The following is a 22,424-nucleotide window of genomic DNA, read 5'->3' as shown; positions in this document are numbered from 1 at the left end:
AGATTAGCAGGCCGACGCACATTCACTCATACCCACTTACATTCACTCGCTCACATTCTCTCTCATTCACTCATTCTCATAGTCTCACTCTCTCTGTCATTCTCACTAAGCTGCACTTACAGCGACAACCTGAAACAAAAGGGAGGTCCTGGGAGAGGTACGGGGGCAGCAGGACTGATGGAAGGGCATGTAAAGTTGGGGTAGGGTTTGGGGGGGACAAACTGAAGCTGAGGTAATGGCCCGTGGTAGAGACGTGGAGACATGGACTTAGGGACAAGGAAGACCCCAATTAAAGGGTGAAAGTCAGAGTTGAGGGTGTGAGGAGTCCGGGGAGAATTGGATGAGCAGGTGACGGGGAAGATAAACTATCTGATACAGAGAAGAGGATTTGAGTGGTCAATGGTCTTGAGGGATCCTGAAAGAGCACAGTGAAAGGTGCGATAGTTACATGGAAAGAAGGTGTGAAAAAGGAGCTGGACAGGCAGAGTATTTGGAAAGCCTGGAGATTAATAGAGCTTAAGCGGGGACAAGAATGAAGGGAGTGGTGGGGCAACCTAAAGGGGTGCCTAAGTTGTTTAAACCTGTGGTGAAGTGTGGTGCGCCAGTGGGAGAAAGGGACATTGGAGGTGGGTGGACAGAGTGATGAGTGGTGAGCGGCAGCTGTGACAAGATTAAGAGGAGAGGGTGCCATTAGGAATCAACAGGATTGAAGATGTATGCTCTGTTTCCAGGGGCCTCCATGTCTAACGTGAGGAAACTGCATGTGCTGCATACTTCTGCAGTAAGAGAAGTACAGAATTGCTTTAACTTAAACGAGGGCAAGACCTATTGCATTTTCTGTGCCCTTCAGTTGATCCTAATTTGTAGTCTATGTTTGTGAAATGTTCCAGTTGTTTTCAAAATCTGGTTGCTCTACTCATTGCAACTAAGAATATGATAGAAAAGCATTGGCAATGCGTATAGGCTTCAACTTTAAAATGTGATTGCTAATCTATATGCTTAGCCAATTGGAAGAAAAACCGGAGGGCAGAATCCAGCTAAAAGAATAATGATGAATTCGGGAGGTTGAGATAAAGTTCCAACCCCTTTGCTGCTGGGTATCCCCCCATATACCCCCCACCCCCCCATGCTAAGCCTTTTGGGGCTATTTGGGGTAGTTCGTGCTTAGGCCCCTGTAACCTTTTGACCACATAAGTTATCCACGCCAAATGTGCGTCCTTTTCTTTTAATATCATGGGGATTCTAAAGGTACCCAGGGTTTGTGGATTCCCCTGTAGGGGACCCAGAAATTAGCCAAAATACAGTAACATTTTGTTTTCTTTTGGAAAAATTGAAAAAGTGCTGTAAATGAAAGCATCTGTTTTTTCTATGCAAATGGTATCAACAAAGAGTTTGTGGGGCTGAAATCACCATTTCCCAGCTTTCAGAGACTTACAGATTTTTATCAGAAAAACAAATTATTTTACACAGTTTTGGCATTTTACTGGGACATAGCCTATTTTTGCTATTTTTTGTGCTTTCAACCTTTTTCCAGTTATTTGTAGAAATGGGTATGAAAGCAATAATTGATCCTGGGAAGCTATACATTTCTGAAAGGTAGACAAAATTCAGAATTCATCAAGGGGTCATTTGCATAGATCCTTCAAGGTTCTTGATAGGAAGTAACAGTTGAAAATAGGAAGAATTGAACATGAGTTGAAAAAAAAGCCATTTGTGCCAACGTTTTCACCTGTAACTTCTTCTAATTATGACAGATGTTTGAAAGCAATATATCGTTACATCCGCTGGACCTTTTTGGTTGTGGAGATATATATGACTTGTAGGTTCACCAAGAACCTGATAAACCCAGAGCCAATGACTGAGCAGCATCTTGCAATTGTTTTTTATTATGTACCGGGTACATAGCAATTAATTTGGGAAAATATACACAGTGAAAAATCGGGATGAAAGACACCTATGTATTTCTGAAATTTGGAACAAAATATAGAGTTTAGAAACAGTAGCTATTTGCACATTTCTGAAATTGTGAGTACCCACACTAGCATGAGAATTAGAGGACATTTTTCAAAGTGACTTCTTTTTTACACATTGTCTTTCATTTGGAAGGCACAAATGCATCGAAAGTCATTAGGTAATAACAGCTGCTCTACAATTCTGTGTTATCCTAAGTCTCACGATAAAAGTGGTACCTCACTTGTGTGGGTAGGCCTGGTGCCCACAACAAGAAATGGCCCAAAAAGCAACGTGGACACCCTTTATTTTTACAGTTACCCAGAATCCCTTGCAAACTTCAAACTTTGTAAAAAAAAGCATTTTCCTCAAATTTCTGTGGTGGAAAGTTCTGGAATCTGTGTGGATCCACAAGTTTACACCCACCCCACAAAGTCTTCAGAGAAAAATGGTACCTCACATGTTTCAGTAGGCCTAGTGCCCGCGACAGGAAACGTCCCAAAACGCAGCGTTGACACACCATATTTTCACAGTGAAAACTGGTCCTTTTTTGCAAAGCGTCTAGCTGTAGATTTTTAGTCCTAGCTCTGTCGGCACCTAGGGAAACCTAGCAACCCTATGCATTTTTGAAAACTAGACACCCAGGGAAATCCAGGATGGGGTTACTTGTCTGGCTCTCACTAGGTTATGTTACCCAGAATACCTTGCAAAACTCAAAGTTTATAAAAAAACATATTTTCCTCACATTTCTGTGGTGGAAAGTTCTGAAATCTGCATGGATACCCAAAATTTCACCCACCCTACATTTCCCAAAGTCTTTTAAAAATTGTACCTTACTTATGTGGGTGGCCTAGGGCCTGCAACAAGAAACGGCCCAAAACGCATCGTGAACACACCACATTTACACAGTGAAAACTGACCTCTTTTTTGCAAGGTGCCTAGCTGTAGATTTTGAACCCTAGCTCTGCCGGCACCTATGGAAACCTAGCAAACCTATACATTTTTGAAAAAATATACACCCAGGGGAATCTATTACGGGGTGACTAGTCTGGCTCTCACCAGGTTTTGTTACCCAGAATTCCTTGCAAACTTCAAACTTTGTAAAAAAAACAAATTTTCCTCGCATTTCTGTGGTTGGAAGTTCTGGATGGATCCACAAAATTCCACCCACCTGCATTCCCCAAAGTCTTGAGAGAACAATGGTACCTCACTTGTGTGGGTAGGCCTAGTGCCTGTGACAGGCAAAGGCCCAAAACGCAACGTGGACACACCACATTCTCACAGTGAAAACTGACCCTTTTTTTGCAAAGTGCCTAGCTGTAGATTTTGAACCCTATCTCTGCCGACCTCTAGAGAAACCTAGCAAACCTATATATTTCTGAAAACTATACACCAAGGAGAATCCAGTATGGGGTGACTTGTCTGACTCTCACCAGGTTCTGACACCTAGAATCACTTGCAAAACTCAAACTTGTAAAAACTTGTAAAAAACACATTTTCCTCACATTTCTGTGGTGGAAAGTTCTGGAATCTGTGTGGATCCACACATTTCCTACCACCCAGCGTTCCTCCAGGTCCCCAGATAAATATCCAAGTACCCGGGTGCGATAGGCAAGGGCCCAAAACATATTGAAGAGACATCAAAATGACCTATCACAAAACAACCTGGTTTTGCAAGGGGGGTCACTTGGGGTTTTGGTCTCGGGCTAGGCGGACATCTTGGGAAACTACCAAACTCACACATTTCTGAAAACTAAACTCCTGGGGGAATCTAGCAAGGTATGGCTTGTGTGGATCCCCCAAAGTTTTCCTTACAGCAGTGTAATGTTCCAACCTCTGATCTACTCTATCAACTGTCATCATGAATGGTAGTCAGCATGTACACATCCCTCCTGTCCACAAATTTCACAGCTAGCAGTTCCTCACTATACAAGGCACTGCACTTTCCCCTCTGAAGCTTTTTGCAAACAAGCTCTTTTTGGTAACCTTTACGGTTAGAACGGATTGTGCCACTAGCAAAAGTGTCCACTTTGAACAATTCCTTAAACAATTGCACAGCAGTGTGGAAGTTGATAGAGGGAGATTTATTATGGGGCAGAAGGGTTCAGGGGGCTGGGCGCGGTGGCTCTGAAGCCTGCGCTGGGAAGATCGTGAGAGAGAACTAGGGACAAAGGAGCACCTTAATTTGTACCGGGGTGTGCGGGAACCCTTGCTCTAAAAATAGAGAAAAACAGATATGTGAGCCGTGGAAACTGAAGCTGAAAGGTTAACAGTTTTATTAAGAAGATGCAACTTTTAGAAACAAAAATATAAAGGCATGAAAATCACATAGTTCTGGATCCATGGCCCTGCATTCTCAGATAGCCTCGTGGACCAGATATCATTTACTGAATGACAGTTTTAAACACTCAGAGAGAGCCTATACCTTAAAAGCTTAAAGACACCTTTATAAGTTGAGATAAAATACATTCAACAAGCAAGGCACATTTCATCCGGGAATACTCACATCTGCCTATAAGTGAGAAATCCTGAAAATACAATATAAACACTTAAAATATAATGAGGAAAAAGCAAGGTTAACAGAATATATAGCAAAGACAACATTTCAAATGTAACATTTAATAAGACAGAATATAACCTAAAGCATCAAAATTAAAGTACATGTACTAATACAAGGGTTCTTAAATAACCCTTGGGAAGAACTCACCTACGAGGAGTAGTTCAAAGATATCTTTGTGAACCTCCCTTTTATACTCTTTAACATGGTGAGGGGTCTTATGGTAACGTCATCTTGCGCCACCTCGTGCATATTTATTCTGCCTGGGTCATTTATGGTTACTTCCGTACCCTTCCCATCTATATGTTCAAAAAGCAGCCCTTTCCCGCAAACATGGCACCTACGCTAGGTTAAAGGTCATGCCATGTTGACTTGACGCTTACCGTAAATTAGTTTTAGTTGTAATTTAACAGAAAAAGCGCCTTACAGTACATTTATGTGAGGATGTACCATCTGTGCATCCTGTTACGACGCCCATTACACCTTTAATGCTGAACAGTAGGGCCTACACAGGGGTTCATAGTAGCTAAGCGATAAGAATATCCCAGGACATATGTATAGTAAAATCTTCCCCTCTCTCAAAGTTATCAAGGTACAAATGGTGACCTCTGTTAAATAGTCCTCTAGCAAGTTCCCACATAATTATCTCTGAAACTCCAAAAGTAGACGGACAACCAGCGGGGTCAATATTGGAATCCGTACCAGTGTACACCCGGAAATTATAAACATATCCTGTCCTACTCTCAGACAACATATACATCTTAATCCCGTAAAGTACCCTCTTGCTAGGAATGTACTGCCTAAAAACCAAACCACCCTTGAACAGGACCAAAGACTCTTCAACGCTATTTCTTTCCCTGGAGTACAGATCTCTGAAAGTCGATATACAAAGTGATCAAGAACAGGCCAATCTTAAAAAGACAGTCACAGTCAGGGGGATTTTGTGGCAACGCCAAAGCATTATCAACAAAATGCAGCATCCAAAGCAAAAGTAAATTACTTATCACGACTCATAATTGCAGGAAATATGCCAGTTGCCATCACGAGACTGGTAGACAAGTATGAAGCCAAGGACAGCTTCCTTATCCAGCCAATCAAAAAATCAAACCCAAAAACGTCTTGAGGGAGTCCACCGGGTAGCTCTAGAGAGGGGTCTAAGTCTGGCACTGTTGTCCCCCAAAAACTGTTCAGTATACAAATTAGTCTGTTGAAAAATCTCAGCCAAAAATACATCATCCATAAACAACTGAAAAAACTGTATAGGTAAAAGAAATCACAATCCACTCTACACCCTGCATCGCCACTAAAGGCAGACAACACTGGCTGCACCATGTTTGGGGCAACCCGGAGTCTAGCACCTCCAGTAGGCTGCCTTGCAGCCGGAGGCTGCAATCCCGATGTCTCTTGCTGCACCATCAACACATCAATGTCCTTCTCTAAAACAGGCACTTCATCAGCACTGAGAGTAGCTTTATCCGCAGTGAGAGTAGCTTCGTCATCAGATGATTCCTCGTGGACAGAAAACTCACTGCCAGAATCTTGCACTCCCTCCTCTCCCTCATTCGCAAGGTCAGTCTCATAATCCTGCTCAGAGGAAGATTCAAAAAGCATACCAACCACCTGCTGAGCAGTAGTTCTACGGCTAGCCATAATCCTTACTAATAAAGTTAACTTGTCAAACAAGTCAACAACAACAAACACTTTGTAAAATAAGTACTAAACAAAATGTGGCTTTATCATAATGACCTATATACTCCAAAACTATACCACTCACTTGTCAGAAGCAGCTAGACTCACCACCACCTACTCTGCAAAGACACAGTAAGAATCAATAATATCCCACTAACAACGAAAAAAGAAAAGAAAATTACACATAAGACAATGCAAAACACATCGCAAAGAATTTCTTTTTTTTAATTTCTATTTTTTTAATTAAAGAGTACACAAAGTACAAAAATATTCATACATGAGCAATTTTAAATACAAATGCAGCTAAAATATAATTACGAAAGAGCTTATTTTCCAACATTTCATAGACTAAAAAATCTCTAATCAATTATTTACCATCATAATATCTAAAACTATGGTTCAGTCTAAATCCTTACATACCAGACTGTTTCAAAATCAATTTCCTCATAGGAGCCCAGATTATCATCCCTCTCCTGCTTGCAGCTCGGCCTTTACATTTATATAGTGATTTCTCTAGGTGATATATAGCAAGCAAACAACCTAACCAAGCCTGAAACAAGGGAGGGTCCTCATCTTTCTAGTGTGTAGTAATGAGAATTCGGGTCACCGCTATTGAGATAAAAACAAACTTGTTTTTACGATGGTCACATTGTGTCTTCTCGTCATATCCTAACAGCATTAGAATTGGAGTTATGTTAATTGGCAGCCCACCTTTCAGTTTACACGGCCTCCCATGGGAGCCTCTGACACGTCCAGATCCCACCCCCCATCCCTCATAACCATAATCAAACAGTCCCACCCAACTCCCTCTCCCCAGGACAGATAACCAATGTGGTAACCCCATCCAAACCCTGTAAAACAAGCGTTAATCAACTAGAGCAGGCTAGGCTATACGGAACGTCAATGCCATTTAGATCCGGAGCTGCCCCCCCCCCCTCTCAAGTATTCAAAAGATCAACCATACTTCTCCCCTCGATACCACAGTTATGAACAACCGAAGGCAGTGAACAACAGAAGGCAGTTGTCCCCCGCCACCCTCGCCACAACAGGTAGGACCCTCCCTGTGTCCCAATACCGTATAACAGTGTGTCCCATGTCCTCACAGCCGATTCAGCCAAAGATGCCATCTGCCGTTTGTGGGGTGACATCCGGGAGGTCCGCCTCAGAGAGACCATGAGCGCTGCTGGAGCCTGGACTCAGTTCAGAATTCTTTGAGTGCTCCGAATCATTACTGGAGGGGCTGACCGCCCTCTGGCTGATGGCTGCCACCGCCAACACCGCCTTGCTTCTCTCCTGTTGCCACCCAGTGGGGGAGCCGGGTCGCCGCGTCGGTGTCAAATCAGTGGAGCGACGTCTAGGCGTGGTCGCAGTGGGGGTTTCTCCACCAGCTTCCCCCCTGGTTTCTATCCAGTCCCAAGCCGCCTGCGGTGTAAGGAAGAAGTGAGTGCTCCCGCCAGCAATGACCTTCAGGCGGGCCGGGAACAACATAGCATAGGGCAGTTGCAAGGCTCTCAGCTTTCGCTTGACCGCCGGGAAGGATGATCGTTGACACTGGACGTCCCTGGTGAAGTCCTTGAAAATCATGACCTTGCTGTTACCAATGCGCAGGTTCGGCAGGCCCCTAGCCGCTTGAAGAATGTGATCACGATCCCGGTAGTGTAGAAGGCGCACCACCATCGGGCGAGGCGGTCCTCCAGCTCTAGGCGGGCGCGTCAGGACTCTGTTGGCACGCTCCAGAGCGAAAAATGGGGAGAGCCCTTCCGGCGCCACCTCCGTCCGCAACCAATGTTCCAAGAAGGACACTGCATCCTGGCCCTCCTCCCTCTCCGGGACTCCCACGAGGCGGAGTTTGTTACGTCTGGAGCGTCCCTCACTGTCCTCGGCCCTGAGTTCAAGCACCCGAACTTTCTGCACCACTTCAGCCAATGAGGCCTTCAGGGTGGCCACGTCACCGGGAATGTCCTTCATGTTCGCCTCCGAGGTCGTTACTCGCTCCTTCAGCTTCCTGTGGTCATCCTTTAAGAGGGACAGGTCAGATCCAATGGTGTCTATTCGCTTCTCCGGGGCCTCCCACGATGCCACAATGGCCTGCATAATGTCACTCAGGGAGGGGTCCCGTGGCGGGGCTGAGCTCCCAGAGCCAGATGCCTCCTCGCCACCCGTCATCGTGTGACCCTGGTCATCAAGTCTCAGTACATCAAATCCCTTCTTTCTGGCCCCCCGGACCATCCTGTGGTAGTTTTCTGGAGACCGCTCCAAGCCGCAGGCGTCGCCCACTCAGGATCAGTGCACCAGGCCCGTCAGCCCTCTACCGCCTCTACAGGGGAGTCACCAGCTCCGGGTCCGCACCCCTCCGTCTCCCGTGGCAAAAAACACCCACTCCACTGCTAGTGGGTGCAGGGGCAAGGTGAGCGCAGGAAGGACACCCCAACTAGGGTCCCTAGGCAGGGTTCCAGAGCCAGCCCAAAGCGGTCGCCCGCAGCAGTCAGCAGCAAAGTGGAGTGGCCGGCTCGTGGGCAGCAGGGATTGCGCTCCGGCTCAAAGGGTAGCCTCCTGCAGTCCTAGGTCCCCCCACTGCAGGTCTATCATGTGCCCCGCCAACGCCACTGCCCAGTACGAGGAGGAAGATGGGGCCCCGGGTCGTCTCCCCACTGGGGGCACCCAGAGAAGCAGCCAAAATGGGCACCGTCGGCCCCGGGTCACCAGAGCCCCAATAAGTAGCTCACCGGGCCGTGCCAGAGTCTTATGGGCCTCCCGCGAAGGCGCCCTCTAGTCCTCCTGCTGTCCTCTCGTGATGGGTCTCCGGGCAGCCAGCAGCCCCCAGCCACAGCCGACTGCCGTCGCGCCCCTCCGGAACAGGGGTTACCGGTGCCCCCGCTCCAGTAGTCGGGTAACTCCTCCACAGGGGAAAGCTGCAGGCCTTCCAATGCTTCTGACCCGGCGTCCAGGGCCAGGTGCAATCACGCGGGTGCCGCCATCTTAGGGTCAGGCAGCTTGTGAATCCGCCGCTCCCGGGCCGCTCCCGGGCTGCTCCGAAGCTGCCACGCCAGACTGCGCTCCCCTCCTCAGGTAGCTCCGCTCCGGTTTCGGTAGGACCTGTCTCCTCTGTGAGCCCTCCACCGTCGGCAGCCCGTCTCCGTCAGGCAGCCCGACCTGTGACTCCAGTCGCCATTTTGTGCGCCCACCCCGCCAGCCGCTCCAGGGGGGGAAAAGTAGTTCCTGGCGGTCTCGGGGGCACCCAGCTCCCCCAGTCTTTACCCCAATGCTCCCCAGACCCTCCGATACCAGGTGGGGGCCAGGGGACCGAATTTGAGGGTCAGGATATATGGCTGAGAGGGGCGGTTGCGGAGGAGCTCCGGAGTCCCGCTTCCTTCTACATTGGCGCCCAAGCCACGCCCCCCTCGTCCTATCCCTATCATGTTCTGTGACAGTAATATATCTCAATTTCAGGTTGCTTTTATTATATTCTTGTATGCTTATGGGGTCGTCTGTGCTTATTTTACATTTTGTCAAAAGTTTAGAAATGTGACACAGCCATGGTATTTTCATACCATGATCTAACGCTAGACAATCTGTAATTAGATCCTTAGAGAATTTAGTTTCTTCCTTTGTCCATAAGTAATGCCAGAGTGTAAGGGCAGCTATATTGAGGGCATCACTTAATTATGGGACAAACAATTCTTTGTGTCAATCATGTTTGCAGTTGCACTAGGGACTGCCAATAGTCTTTTTAGGAACTTATTTTCGTTAATTTGAAGGATTGTCGTGTTTTCTCTCTCGCATATGGCAGCTCCGTAATTAACTCCTGGAACACACTTGCTCCTATACAGGTTTAAAATTTCTCATAGGGGTTTATTCCCAAGTTTTGCCGCGAACCTAAAGATTCCCTCAGTTGTTTTAAAAAATGTAATTTTACATAATGCAATATGCGAGTTCCATGTGCCGTTACTGCAAAAAATCAACCCCAAATATGAAAAAGTCGGGGCTCTACTTATAAAAACCCCACCCACATGATGCTGTCTATACATTTGTCTCTTGCCTCCACATGACATTACAAATGTTTTTTTAAAGTTCAGCTGTAAGTCTATGTAAGTCATGTATTGGGAAAAATGTTCTATTAGGCATTGTAAGCCATTTGCCGTTCTGGACATTAGGACAACATCATCTGCATATAATAACATGGGGGTGGGGCGTATTCCAACTTTTGGGGCATCTACAGCCAATTCTTGTAAAAAGGAATCCACATTATTTATGTACAAGGAAAATAAAAGGGGGGGGAATTGGGCATCCCTTTCTTATACCATACTTTACTACAAAGCCAGGCGTGATTTCCCCTAATTTTCCGTACCGTACCCTTGAGGTTAAATAGGTGTAAATTTGCGATAAAAAAAGGATTATTTCTATGAGAGCACCAAGCCCTTTTAAAGTTTGCCATAGTTTTTGATGATTAACTAAATCGAAGGCACTAGTTAAGTCTTCAAAACATAAGTGAAGTATACCTTCTTTAGCTAACGTGTACTTCTCAATTAACAGATCTAAATTTAAACATTGCTACATTGTCCCAATACCCCTTCTGGACCCATACTGTGCCTCTGTTAAGATGTCATTTTCACTGGCCCAGTCTTCAAGCCTTTCCAGCATAATTCGGCCCATGATCTTAGAAGAGGAATCAAGAAGGGATATTGGGGGGTAGCAATTTGCCTTTTCCCTGTCTCCTTTTTTAAATATGGGTACAATGATACTTTCAACCCATGTGATTGGCAAAGCTCCTCCCAAAGCAGCATTAAAAACTGTCACTAATATTGGTGTCCAGAAATCCAGGTCATACTTAAAAACATCTATCGGCACACCATCTGGACCTGCTACTTTCCCACTTGCACTTTTCTGAAGTGCAAGTTTCACTTCCTCTAGTGTGACTGGTGATGTTTTAACTGAATTTACCCTAATACATTTTTCATTTTTCCAGTCTATAATGTTTATATGTTCTGGGTTAAAAATATGATACATGGGTAGTGGGGAGATGCACACCTTATTTCTTCTTTGAATTTTACTACACTACTTATACTGTCCATTTTAAACTTTGTTGGCGTGCTCGCTCTCCATGCTCCGCCCATTTGCACTGCAAACAAGAGAAAAACGCAAAGGAGACACATTTAGGTCTCCATAGAGCTGCACAACCTATTATGAATGAATTGTGTTTTTTTGAAAGGCCAAGGACCAAAGCAAATGGATATAATGGATTGAAATACAATTGAGTGAAAAAAAGATTGAAGACTTTATGTTAAAAGTGAAGAAAAACAAAAAAAGAATAGATTACGAATTTAATTCATTACATTCAATAATAATAGGTTGTGCAGCTATATGGAGACCTAAATGTGTCTCCTTTGCGTTTTTCTCTGGGTTAAAAATACTCTTACAATGTGACACCCAGTTTTCTGGTGGTACTACGGTATCAATCCTTACTGCATTATTATCTTTAAAGTGTGGATGCTTAACTATCTTCCAGAAGAGAGCTGGGGTTTTCAGCTCTGCCACCCGGTTTAGGCTTTCCCAAGCCTCATCACGGATCTCCCTTTTTCTTATTTCCAGTTTTGAGGGAGCTCTAGGTTTTAGTTTAAGCGCAAATTTCAGTTCCCCATTTAACCTTGTGCATTCATGGTTAAACTATCTTTGTGTTGAACTACACGTTTTTTTCCTTCTTTTAGATTTTAAATCACCTGCGATTACTTTAGTGATGTTAGAGAAGGCATTAATAACTGCTGTATGTGTAGTTGAACCATCCAAACAAATTTCTAGATCTTTTGGTGTTTTCCCTTTAATGGTTTCCATAAATAGGAAAGGATTAACACCTGTCCATTTTATAGAAACACCACTATTACCTTGAATTGTCAAATACATTATTATAAAAGTTTATGATAACAAAGATATGATTTTCATTAGAAATTAATTTTAATAACTGATAATATTGTGAGGCAGTAAACGTTTTCCCTACGATCAGGGGGGAGGTAACTGGAATTAAAGTTGCCAAGCCTCCCTTCGCCCTTCCCTTTCTGGATGGTATTGCACTTGTGCAAATGCTTTGGTACCCATTTAGGCAGAAAGTTTCAGAGCACCAAGTTCCTGTTAATGAACCAACCCTCAGTCCCTCCAGTGTATTTTGCCAGTTGGCATCATTGATCTTGTTTTTGATTCCAGCTATATTCCATGTCGTAATTTTTAGGGTGTTACTCAATCATGGTTCGGGATCAGCTATCATGGGGTTAACAGGTTGGTCGCTATAATAATGCTCAGGCGCTTCCTCTATCTCTCTTTCACAAGTATCTATTACAGTGACCTTTCTCGCATTTGTTTTGGGATTGCCATTTATTATTTTAGTGCTTGTAGCACAATAATAATCAATTCCCTCCACAATAAGGGGGTTACCCAAGTTCGTCCCAATCACTTCGGCCTCCCCTGATGGTAACTGATAGGAAAAAGGAGTTAGACAGTCCTGATTTTGCTGTATATTTGGCTGATATTTATCATGCTGTATTAGGCAATTTCCCATTTACTCCTAACGTCTGCTTTATATCTCACAATTTGAGACCCCTGTGATTTATCAGATTTATCAGGTGTCTGTGAACAATCACTTACAGTAAAGGCTGAAGGGGGTATGGTCCCTCTACTCTCATTTGGATTTAACGATACTACCTGTACACTGCCTCCAACTGCATTTAAGAATTCTACCTGTACACTGTCTCCGATGGAATGGACTATTGGGGGATGACTTGTACTTTATCAAAGTAATCCAATTGTGCTAGGTGTAGTGAATCACATGTTTCTAGATCGATCAGGGGGGCAAATCTATTTTTACAGCTTAGATTGTAAACCATGGGTAGACCTCTAGGGACCACCCAGGTCTGTCTCCCCGGCATCAAGCATGGTCAAATGGTCCCTGAAAGTTTTGTGAGGAGTGGCCTGTAGAAAAATCCCAATGGTAACACTATGATCATGTTGGGGTTTCTATCAAGGTCAGTAACCAGAATATCCAATAAAGTTTTTACAATTGAACCATTGTTAAAATTTAGCACCACACAGTCTCCCACCTTTTCCTTCCTTGTGGGCCCTATCCAAGTAACTCTCCTAGTCATGATCAAATGGCCCTGTATAGCCCCATCCCACACTCCCGCCCCCCTCAGCTTTTGGTCCACCCAGTGCGTAGTTTTAGTCATTAATTGGGCTGTGGTGTTTCTGCCTGGCCCTCTCTCAGTAATGGCACATTTCCCTGTACCACCACCAAGGGTACGGCTGCCTGTGGGAGATGCAGGGTCGGGGTCTAAATGTCAGTCCTTTTTATGCCTTGGTCTGGTCAGATCTTTCAATCGTCCTGTTAACACCTGCTCTTCCTTGATTTAGCGATATTGTGCCCTGCCCCATAGGTGCATTAACATCATTGGTCATTGATGGATTATTTACATCATCCGTATTCTTTAGGTTGTTACCACCAGTTGGGCTTGTTATGCATTGGGTAAATTCTACGGTTGTATCCACTAAAGTGTTAGATTCGTCCGTGTTCTTGGCTAAATTGGTATCAAATGAGATTGCCGAGCTTGGGGGTACAGGCTTCTTCCTTTTAGGTGATGTTGAGTTTACGGCAAGCATCCGTTTACCCATCTCTTGGCCGGTACTTTCAGGAATCTGTACATTTTCGTTTAACAAGGGTAAAGACCTGTTTTTAATTATTAAAGCCTCTGTGGTACGGAAATTTGATTTGGGTTGTGAGTCAAGGCCATTTAACTTGTCTTCAATATGGGCCATTCTCAAGATGATTGGATTCAGCATGGTAAACATCAGAGTTTCCAGCCTCTGCCATGAGACTTCATCTTGGGGTAGGCAAGCTGTTTGGGGGGTATCGATATTTGATATTTTGATTTGTTGTAACACCCCCCCCCCTTTTTTGACAGCTTAGCAAGTTTTGCAGGTTTTAGTCTCTGCCGGCCCTCCCCCCTCTCCCTCTTTATGACTGGGTCAGTAATAGTTACTGTGCTCGCAGTATTAGTTTTGATCAGTCTTAATGCCCTGATGGATGATCTTTGGGAAGTGCCAATTGACTCTAGCTCGGGTGTAGCGTCGTCACAGGGTATCGGGCCTGTAGCTATATAAGGGACTTTTTCAGCGACTTCATCTGGGCTGTTTCCCTCACTAGGTCAATACTGGATCCACAGTCCTGAGGTGTTGATGTGGCTATTTCCCCTAATGAGGATTTTTTATTAACTAAATGTTCCAGTGATAGTCGCCGTTCCACCCTCACAATCTCGTGTTCAAGTGCAGAGGTGGCTCTAATCAGAAATTGATCAAGAGTCCCAGTGATAGTCCCGACTAGCTGTGCACCTTTCCCCTTCCCCTGTTGTTTACTCATCTTTATATTATATCTCTGGACAGATGTATATTTAACCGGTGCTCTCCACTATTGGCAAAGTTAATTAAAAGATAATGTATAATGGGGGCCATCCACAGTACCTTCCTTTGATGTAGAGATCAGGGGGGGCCCAGCCCAGTCTCTTCCGATCTTTGATGTGCGCAGCGGGAGCCCTGCAGCCCTTTTGGGTGCCTCCTGGCGCTTGGAATCAAGGTGCGCGCCACTAAGACTGCTAGGGCTTGCGGTCCTTGCGGGCCCCCGGTTGGCCTCCCACTCGTGGCCGGGACCGGGACCAGGATTAGCCCAAGATGACTCCATCAGCCGTTGGCGATGGCAGCGATTTTCAAGCACCTGTGAAAATCAGCAATTGTAGGTAAGTTGAGCTCCCCTAGTCAATCAACACCTGCAACTGCGCAGGTACCTGGCTCACAATGTCCACCCGTGATAGTTGGTTATGGGATGTGGGCTATCCACCTCTCGCTTCCCCTGGCAGCTCCCTTGCCGGGGCGGTATTGGGAGAGGTATTGGCGGCATTGGCGGCATTGGCGGTATTGGCGGTATTGGCGGTATTGGCGGTATTGGCAGTATTGGCAGTATTGGCTGTAATGGCGGTAGTGCTAGCAGCCAGGCGGCTTGACTGCTGGACTCACCACACGCTGTCCGCTACCAGGCCCGGACTGGCCATAGCGGGCGCCGAGCAATCCCCTGGTGCGCCGCAAGGGTGGGGGCCGGTTTTCAGTCCCTGGGGGCCGATTTTGTTACAGGGCCGTTTTTGCAGCATAGCTGCAAAATCGGCCCTGCAACAAAATCGGCCGAAAACCGGCCCTAGCAAAGCGCTCGGCGGCACTTCCAACACGGGGGGGGAGCTGGCCGAGCACTTTGCCAGGGCCGGTTTTGGTTCCCAGTCTGGCCCTGCCCGCTACTCTCCCTCCGCGTCTCGCCCCAAGCCGCCCCGCTCTCTCGCGGCGTTCTCAAGCGGTTCCCCGCGGTTCTCAACTCAACGGCTCGGTGGCTCCCAGATCAAGCGTCCTGAGCTGAGGGTCACAAGCTGCTCGCTCTTTCGCGGCTGTCAGCTCGGCGTTTCCCAGCCTCTGCTGCCTCAGCGTCGTTCTCACTCTGGTGCTGCGGCTGCGCGTAACCTCGTTTTTGGGAGCTGGGCACTTATTTTTTCTGCATCAGACATTCACCAAGAGAAAGTGAGGAAAAATAAACAAAGCGTAAAACTGGTGTAATAAAAAGATAGCAAACCCTATAAACGGAGAAAGCAGGAACCTGAAAGAGTGAGATAAAGGGAGAAGGTGTGTATGGTAGTTGATTAAGGAGGTATGAGGTGGATTCAAGACTATGGAGCCTCAATATTCAGCACCTCAACATTTAATTGCACCTGGTGGGCTTCTGAGCAAACCTTTGGGCACAGGCACTCATTCCTGTACAATGTAAGCATTGACTTGAATTCCCAATGGAAGTGGGAATGGAATATGAATGGACCGTATTTCTGTCTCATTTTGAGTGTCCTCAGTGATCCTGGTATGGTCGGCAAATGGAGTTTACCCGTCTTTTCAAGATAACAAACTTTGCTGGAACTGTGGCTCAGATGTGTTCACCTAAACCCAACTGTTAAAAATCCAAATGCCCAGCTGAAAAGTTGCCTCGAAATGGAGCGAAACTTGCATGAATTGGTGCAGAAACACAGACTCTAGCATGTTATTCCCCATTATCTCGTAATTGGGAGCTATTCAACTACAAGCAATTTAGCAAAGTCTGCACTGGTGTGATTCAGAGGTGCAGGAATTGTTTCCCTGATTACTGGGCCACTTATAATCAACCTTTACATTTATATAAAGAAATACATACAGTACAATCTCCATATCCCCCAACTTTTGTGGAATTTGATAGCCCCTTCAACTTTTTTGTGTCTCAAATCCTCCAAAGTCTTTATACCATTATAGGCCTGTGCCGTAATGTTTTTTGACTCAATTGTGTCCGTTTTCGTCCTCTTCTCTAAAGATGTTGCTGATACTTTCTTTTATAACCCACAATTTAAGCTCCCTTGTAAGCAAATCGCATCTCTGAATCTAAGCAAGAGAATGAGACCCATAACACACACAAAAACAATAGTTAGTTGTGTTGAAATCTTCTGAAGAACACTTTCACCTATATTATTAGACCACTCAACAACCTTTGTAAATCCCTTTCCAGTCTCACTGAACAACAAACCAACTGATTCCCACAACCTATGCTCTTTGAGAGCCTTTGCCTCACACAAATTAATAGTTATAGTACCAATGTATTCATGATAAGCTTGCTGTTATGTTACCAATATGAAGGTATGGTGCCGTTAAACTCTCAACACATAACAGACTCTGCACTCATTTGCAAAAGCAGGACGAGTTTTCATAATCATTGCATGCATTGCCATAGTGCCCACACCGCCAGGGCTCGCCCCACAATGCCAATTCCACAAATACCCAAGGAAACTCATGAGATATATTTGTGGGAAAGAAGTGCTGCAGGTTTATTTCGTACAACACAGGTATGGCGTTAAGGTGGGTCATCTTACAGGCGATCCAATGCGGAAGCCCCTCGCTGACCCGCATGCCTAAGGAGCCATCTTGCACGGCGAGACGATGCTCTGACGGTGCAGTATATTACCATTTCGTTATACTCCCGCCCCCCCTGTCAGGGCGGAGTGATGAGGCACACCCCCGGTCGGTTCAGGCCCCCCGACCGCCCGAAGGACTAACGGGGCGCCGACGCTGTTTCCCGGAACCTCCTTCGGCTCCAGGTGCTTGGCTCAGGCACCCTTACTGTGCCAGGCAGAGGTATCTTGACTGTATCCTTCTGCCGCAGAGGTACCCTTACTGTCCATCTGCTTCCAGATCGCCCTGTGACTCCGTCTGCAACACAAAACATGACCATTAAAAAAATTCACAACTTATACACCGCCGCTCTGCAGCTGGGTCAGGTTTCAGGGTGGGATCAGCGCAGAGCCGAAGGAGATGCCTGGCGGGAGAGAGAGGCCGAGCACAGTCGCTGCGGCGCTAAATACCGGAAGGGACGCCCCCTCTCCCAGGTGAGCCCTCCCTATTGGCTGCTCGAGTAGGGAGGTCGGCTCAGGGGGAGGGGTGCCGCGCTAAGGGCTCTGCTCGCCCGTCGTGTGGGACTAGGGCGCTGTCCCGCCCATGCTCCCCTGCGTGTCGCGCGGTCAGCGGCATTAGGACCTCATTAACATGAGATAATCCTTTGACAGTGTTAGAAGCTAAAGGATTCATCAACGTAGACCCCTTTCTGATCTTCATATCGTTCAAGGCCACACCAACAGAAGGTATCCTAGCTCTAAGCACATCTAACATAATTCTTCCAAAACCACGCTTAACTTTCTTGAGTTTCATCTAATTCTTCTCACTTATTTTATTCAGATCATAAATTCGAGGAAAGACTTCTATCCTGACTTATTTTGGCACTGGCATCACACTAATCTTGCATGTACGCAGAGGCATGGGTTTGTGCAAGGCTATGTGAGATCCAGACCTGCTATGTGGGGTGCACAAATGTACATAGTGGGCATTATGGGCATTTGACTACAGTCCATGCTTCGACTCGGTCACATAAAGCATGGTGGCAGTGTACAGTGTTTTGTGAATCTGTACTTTGGAAGTGAGGGTGGGGTCTACTGACCACTCTCATGTAAAGTTCCACTTTTATGTGAAATCCAGAATCTTTTGCTGACATCCTGTTGAGTGCGTGAATGTGCAGTGTCTGAAGCACATGTATGGTACCAGAACGCTGTGTGCTGTGTGAGACCGAGAACTGGCACCTGTAAGGGTCTTTTGGATGCTCCTGGTTTAGCATGGCACAAGATGGAGGATGAGAGCAGCTTCCCTAGACAGTGGAAGCATATTGTCTGCATTCCTGAGGCTGGAGGTTGAAGACCCTGACACTGAAGTGAAAGCGGATAGTAACAGAGGTTCCTTTACAAATTCATGAAGGACCTTGTAAGCAAAGGGCTGCTCATCAGTTATTCCTGGATACTGACATTTGGGAAATGGTAGGGGTGAGGAGTGGGACTAAAGTATTTAATATTAAAGGTGAGAAAAGCTTTAGGCTCATCCTGCCCTTTTGTCTGTCTATGATTACTGTTACAGGCAGGCAGATGATAGCCAGGTGTAGTGATATGAGGCTTCATTGTGTTCATATTTTGAAACCTCCTGCTTGAAGCCAGCCCAACCTCACTACTACCTGCTGTGAAAGCCATCAATTTGCTCAAATGCTGTGTCTGAGGAGGATCCTGAAAATTGTATTTGAAAGAGAACTGACTCAAACCAGTTCTGCAGTCTTACACAGTGGAGCCAAATACCTTGTCATGAAAATGTGTATAAATGTGGGACCTCCGGCACCTGTAGTCTACACTTTCTACTGGAGGAGCTAAAGTCTGTCTGAGGTGCCTTGAGCTTGCCTGCCTGCTGAGGGACCGAAGGAGAGTGCCTGGTCCCACAAGAGGAAAGACTGTTGAAGAGGAGAATCCCAGTAGCCTCCCAGCACGAGGAGCACCCAGAAAATAGCGGATTATCCCACAGGGCAAGCATGGATTAGCCCATGTGTGAGGACAACAAGGGGTCTACACTACATCACACCACATCATATTATCACATTACAAAAGACCAAGCAACCACCACCGTCCCCATTCAGTAACAAACAACTCCAGATTGCATACGACATGCAGCACACAGAGCCCCATGTCTATCTACCACCAGCTAACCTTCTGCTGCCATGAAGAATACTTTAAAAGGCCCAATCAGGACAGTTCAGCCTTAAGGTGATATAGGTTTAATTGTTATATGAGTAAATTGATTGAGGAAAGAAAGCGAGGACCCGATTCAGCTGAGGGAAGCACAGGGAATCATTTATTGGTATCCGTAGCCCTGGGTCTCACTTCCCCTAATTCACAGCACCGCAAAGAGGGTGAAGACCCCATTTGGCACCTTAGCACCACCAGCTGATGGAATGCGTTCAGTGCAATGCAGCTCAGGGAAAATGCTTGGAAATATAAGGCCCTGTCGGGGTGGTCTCTGAAACCCAACACATTACACGCATGCTGCTGGTTTGTGCTCGAGGCGCTGCAGGGCAGTCGGCTGTCCTTTTTTTCATACTTGGTGAACATCTTTTAAATTATGTATTGTTTGCCTAGCCAATTATTAGCTCCCCTTGCTGATCAGCTTTTTGTTCCATAAGATCCCAGGATAATCGTATCGTACCTGAAACCTTATCAGCTTGAAGCAATGGCTCGTGTCAGCTGGGTTTGCTTGCACCATTTGGTTTTACCAGTGGGGGTTGGTGTAAGGCACTGGAAGAGGGCAGGGCCCTGACGGTGGGTGCGTGGCTCCACCCGTATGGGAGGTAAGTGCGAATAAATATTTATTTATGAGAAAGAGAAAATACATTCCTGCCAGTGTGGTTAACACTGTATGCTAAATTATATTGCAAGAGAAAACAGGGAGCTGACCTCCCCACTGCCCATAAAGTCTTTTGCGTGATGATTAGGCGGGTGGATCTCTTTGTATGCCCTCCACTGGGAGGAGGGTTGCTTCCTGGATTTGTTTCGCAGGAGTGATATTAATAGGCTTCCCAAATTCCCAAGAATGTCAAGATATCTAATGTTTGCTTGTCAATACCAGTGTATGTTCTCCTTCCATCCTCGCGTATGTTTCAGTGCATACTGTATTTTTTTAAGTTTAAAATTGCTTTATTGGAGAAACTTAAAGAACAGAAGGCAATTACATCATATAAAAGTAAAAATCTGAAGGACAATCCAAGCGAATATATGAACATGCAATATGAATAATATAACATTCTGATAATAGAAGGAAGACAATTAACATTTAAGAATTTTACAAATTAAATATATCTTATAATATAAATTATGAACATAAGAAACATGAATTGAAATGCATAACTGTAATGCTAAAATAAGTGCATTTTAATTATTTTATATGGGTGAAAGGAAAGAACAGTAAAGAAAGAAAAGGGAAGAAAGAGACAAGGTAGAGACAGGGGGAGAAGAAGGAAAGGAGAGGTGAAATATAATGTACTGTAAGGTTGAACAAGCGAATTGCAAACTACTCTGTGGCACTATAAATTAATTATAAATAAACAATTCTAATTTTAAGGAGGTTCATAGTTACAAACTTTAGTTACTGTTTGAGTCGTGCATATAGATAGAAATGAAGTAAGGGGTGACATAAGAAATCTTTTTTAATTTTTGAAGAAAGAGACAAACATTAAATTAAATAATAGCGCTCTTGGGTGGAAAGAGTGTATTATTGTCATCAGACAGTTATTCTCTAAGGGTTCTCTGCTAGATTTCTCTGAGATGCAGAGAAAATATCACATATCTACCAAATATGCTTCTCATTTTCAATGCATTAAACCTCTTCTTCTTTATCTACACATCTCAACAATCTGATACAGCCTCAGAGAGGCAACCCCTCATTCCCCAATAGATTTTTCCACACATTTGAAGGCCTCAAACATATATATATTATTGTTTGATTTCTCTATTCGACCCCTCCTTGAAAGCAAAAGGTAGAAATTGTGCATTCTCTAGCTGCCCCCAAACTGTTGGTGCATACACGTGAGTTTCAGAAAAGGAAGCCCAAAAATGCTTCAGTGTGAAAGCCGAGTGATACGTTCTAAGGTTAGGAAAGTTAACCCCACCAGAATCCTTAGGTTGCAGCAGGCTAGCTAAACCAATTTGATGTTTGCGTTTGTTCCATAAAAATTGAATTACAGAACAATTAATGGTTTTAAAGAAATTATGAGGAAGAGATATAGGGAGCAATGACAAATAAAAATTAATAATAGGTAAAAACAGCATTATGATTGTAGCCAGCCTACCCCACCAGGAAAGAAATAGATGGGACCACCCATCAATTTGTCCATTAACTTTAGTCAATCAGTCACATTCACTTTATTCGGTTAATTAAAACCATAAAAGTATACTACAAAATGCATTATAAGGTATGTTACAAAAATATTAAATAAACATAATTATCACAATTTATCAAAAAAACATAATTAATTCATTAATGTATAGAATAAAAAGGGGACGTATTCATACGAGTCCTGACATATGATGCACGTTTTTAGCAACACTTCCTTTCTTCTTAATCCTGACAGCCGCGGTTAAAAAACTTGCTATATAAAAAAATTTCAATGTGTTATTTAACATGTGCAAATAAATAAAAGCCGGTCTTGCATGAGTAAAACCTTTGCCTTTTAAAATTGGTACTATAAAACGGTTATGGATGTGCAAAAAATGTTCACAAAATAAAACAAATGCAGAGAATCCTGAGTAGAGAAATTCTCACAGGTATATACATCTAAGTCCTCCAGCTTTTTCCATCCCTTTGGCTCGGCAAAAAGCAAATGTAGTTGGTTTAATCTAAATCGAACCAATAGGAAACGATGGTGCTGGTTAGATACAATGGTTAAGTATGGCTCAATCGTTAATGATGTACATATCAACTGATGAGCCCGAACAGACGGTTTGCTTAGCTCCTTCTGCTCTCTATCACTTTGAGATACCTGAACATGCATATTTTCAAACCCACAATTTATCGGCTTTTAACAATTTCTCCGGGGAGCCAAAAAGCTCAGGTCTGCCTAAATGAGCTGCAGTCCTTTTGACATTATTTAGCCATGGGGTGCTACTTGCCAGGTCAAGAGTTAAACAGTCACGAATGATAACACGGTTCATCTCCAGCTCCGGATTTGTCCAAATACTTATCCATTTGAGCAGAGGAGCCATTCCAATGGTGTTTGTTATAAAAC

General features: G+C 44.8%; 1 protein-coding gene across 1 annotated transcript in view; it reads left to right on the top strand.

The window, feature by feature from the left end:
• LOC147748846 (uncharacterized) overlaps nt 1–22,424 on the top strand; it is a 295,887-nt gene that overhangs the window by 1,192 nt on the left and 272,271 nt on the right. The window lies entirely within an intron of this gene.

This window comes from Lissotriton vulgaris, chromosome 1_1, assembly GCF_964263255.1.
Source record: "Lissotriton vulgaris chromosome 1_1, aLisVul1.2, whole genome shotgun sequence".
Classification (NCBI taxonomy): Eukaryota; Metazoa; Chordata; class Amphibia; order Caudata; family Salamandridae; genus Lissotriton; species Lissotriton vulgaris.
Note: the sequence above shows the minus strand (reverse complement) of the source record. Positions and strands in the feature narration are given on the sequence as shown.